This window comes from Nicotiana attenuata, unplaced genomic scaffold (genome assembly GCF_001879085.1).
Source record: "Nicotiana attenuata strain UT unplaced genomic scaffold, NIATTr2, whole genome shotgun sequence".
NCBI lineage: Eukaryota > Viridiplantae > Streptophyta > Magnoliopsida > Solanales > Solanaceae > Nicotiana > Nicotiana attenuata.
In genome coordinates, this window is record NW_017671431.1 from 68,034 (window position 1) to 71,730 (window position 3,697).

Genomic DNA, 3,697 nt, shown 5'->3' on the forward strand with positions numbered 1-3,697 from the left:
CAGTCGATTAGCAGTGCAGTCCACGATCCCCTGCCTTTCCCTCTCAAGTTATCCACTTGAGAGTACCAATCAAGGCCATTCTAGAAACCTTACTCCAATATCAAATGTACATGCATCATGTTAAATGTAGTATGGGTTAGAACGTTGTCAACGGCAGGTCGTTGCTACGAGTGCGGTGAGTTGGGTCATATGAGGAGACAGTGTCCCCGGTTCCGTAGTAGACAGTCTCAGCAGAGGGATCAGCCCTCATCTTCTGCTCCTGTTTCTTCAGCACCCACTCAGTAAGCTAGGAGTGGAGGTCAGGTAGCCAGAGGTCACCCCAGGGGTGAGGACCGTACTGGCGGTGGCTCGATTCTATGCTCTTCCAGATAGGAGAGACGCCAGTGCATCAGATGCAGTCATCACAGGTATTATCTCAGTCTGCCACAGGGATGCCTCTGTCTTATTTGATCCCGGATCTACCTACTCCTATGTATCTTCATATTTTGCTCATCATTTGGGTACGACCCGTGGTTGTCTTGCCTTGCCTGTGCATGTATCTACCCCGGTGGGTGATACTGTTATTATGGATCACGTATATCGATCCTGTCTTGTTACTATTGGGGGTCTGGAGACCCGAGTTGACTTGTTATTATTGGGCATGGTGGATTTCGACGTGATTCTGGGTATGGACTGGTTATCTTCGTACCATGCTATTCTGGACTGTCATGCCAAGATAGTTACGTTGGCTATTCCGGGTATTCCGAGGATCGAGTGGCGAGGCGTGACTGACTATGTACCCGACAGGGTGATTTCCTTCCTAAAAGCCCAACGGATGGTTGGGAAGGGTTGTTTGTCGTACTTGGCTTTCGTTAGAGATGTTGGAGCTGAGACTCCTAGTCTTCATTCGGTTCCCGTTGTGAGGGATTTCCCTGATGTGTTTCCAGCGGACCTGCCGGGCATGCCGCCGGACAGGGACATTGATTTCGGTATTGATCTGGTGCCGGGCACTCAGCCCATCTCTATCCCTCCCTATCGTATGGCACCAACGGAGTTAAAAAAGTTGAAGGAACAGCTTCAGGAACTCCTAGATAAGGGGTTCATTCGCCCGAGTGTGTCACCTTGGGGTGCACTAGTGTTATTTGTAAAGAAGAAGGATGACACTATGAGAATGTGCATTGATTACAGATAGCTGAACAAGGTGACAGTGAAGAACAAGTACCCACTACCCCGTATTGAGGATTTGTTTGATCAGCTTCAGGGAGCAAGGGTATTCTCTAAGATTGACCTCCGATCGGGCTATCACCAGCTGAAGATTAGGGATTCAGACATTATGAAAACGGCTTTCAGGACGAGATATGGGCACTACGAATTTCTAGTGATGTCCTTCGGGCTGACTAATGCCCCAGCCGCATTCATGCACTTGATGAACAGTGTATTTCGGCCGTATCTGGATTCTTTTGTGATCGTGTTTATTGATGATATTCTGGTGTACTCGCATAGCCAGGAGGAGCATGCGTAGCACCTGAGGGTGGTATTACAGAGATTAAGAGAGGAGAAGCTTTATGCGAAGTTCTCTAAGTGTGAGTTCTGGCTTAGTACTGTGACTTTTCTGGGACACGTGGTGTCCAGTGATGGTATTCAGGTTGACCCAAAGAAGATCGAGGTGGTGCAGAGTTGGCCCAGACCGTCCTCAGCTACTGAGATCCGGAGTTTCCTCGGTTTGGCGGGTTATTACCGCATGTTCGTTCAGGGCTTTTCATCTATTGCTTCGCCTTTGACGAAGTTGACACAGAAGAATGCTCCATTTGTGTGGTCGGATGAATGCGAGGAGAGCTTCCAGAAGCTCAAGTCGGCCTTGACCACAGCTCCGGTACTAGTATTGCCATCGCTTCAGGTTCTTACACGGTGTATTGTGATTCTTTGAGAGTTGGGATCGGTTGTGTATTGATGCAGGAGGGTAGAGTTATTGCGTATGCTTCTCGTCAGTTAAAGTCCCATGAAAAGAACTACCATGTTCATGACTTAGAGTTGGCTGCTATCGTTCATGCCTTGAAGATTTGCAGGCATTATCTATATGGCGTATCTTGTGAGGTATATACGGACCATCGCAGTCTTCAGCACTTGTTTAAGCAGAAGGATCTTAATTTGAGGCAGCGGAGATGGCTTGAGTTACTCAAGGATTATGATATTACCATTCTGTATCATCCCGGGAAGGCCAATGTAGTGGCCGATGCTTTAAGCCGGAAGTCCATCAGTATGGGTAGTTTGGCGTACATTCCAGTTGGGGAGAGGCCCCTTGCAGTTGATATTCAGGCTTTGGCCAATCAGATGGTGAGGTTAGATATTTCCGAGCCCAGTCGGGTGTTGGCTTGTATGGTTTCCCGATCTTAATTGTACGATCGCATCAGAGAGCGGCAGTATGATGACCCGCATTTGCTTGTCCTGAAGGACAAGGTCCAGCATGATGATGCCAGAGATGTGACCATTGGGGATGATGGTGTGTTGCGTATGCAGGGCCGAATTTGCGTGCCCAATGTGGATGGGCTCCGGGAGTTGATATTAGAGGAGGCCCACAGCTCGCGGTATTCGATTCATCCGGATGCTGCGAAGATGTACCAGGATTTGAGACAGCATTACTGGTGGAGAAGGATGAAAAAGGATATTGTGAATTATGTGGCTCGATGTCTCAACTGTCAACAGGTCAAATATGAACACCAGAGACCCGGCGGTGTACTCCAGCGGATGGATATTCCGGAGTGGAAATGGGAGAATATTACTATGGATTTTGTGAGTGGTCTTCCTCGTACCTCGAAGAAGTTTGATTCGATTTGGGTGATTGTGGATAGGCTGACAAAGTCCGCGCACTTCATTCCTGTATTAACTACCTATTCTTCGGAGCGGTTAGCAGAGATTTTCATCCGAGAGATTGTGCGGTTGCATGGGGTCCCAGTTTCTATTATATCAGATAGAGGTACCCAGTTTACTTCTCAGTTCTGGAGAACATTTCAGCGAGAGTTGGGTTCACAGGTAGAGTTGAGCACAGCATTTCATCCTCAGACGGACGGACAGTCCGAGCGTACTATCCAGATATTGGAGGACATGTTGCGTGCTTGTGTTATTGACTTTGGAGGTTCTTGGGCGGAATTCTTGCCACTTGCAGAGTTTGCTTATAACAACAGCTATCAATCCAGCATTCAGATGGCGCCGTATGAAGCCTTATATGGGAGACGGTGTAGATCTCCGGTTGGTTGGTTTGAGCCCAGCGAGGCTAGATTATTGGGGACAGAGTTAGTGCAGGATGCCTTAGAGAAGGTAAAAGTGATCCAGGAGAGACTTCGTACAGCTCAGTCGCGTCAGAAGAGCTATGCGGACCGGAAGGTTCGAGATGTATCTTATGCGGTGGGCGAGAAGGTCTTGTTGAAGGTTTCTCCTATGAAAGGCGTTATGAGGTTTGGAAAGAAAGGAAAGCTGAGTCCAAGGTTCATTGGACCTTTTGAGATACTTAGGAGGATTGGGGAGGTGGCCTATATGCTTGCTTTGCCACCTAGCTTGTCGGGAGTTCATCCGGTGTTCCATGTTTCTATGCTCCGGAAGTATGTTGGGGATCCATCTCATGTATTAGACTTCAGCACGATCCAGTTGGATGAGGACTTGACCTACGATGTGGAGCCGGTGGCTATTTTGGGTCGTCAGGTTCAAAAGTTGAGTATCTAAG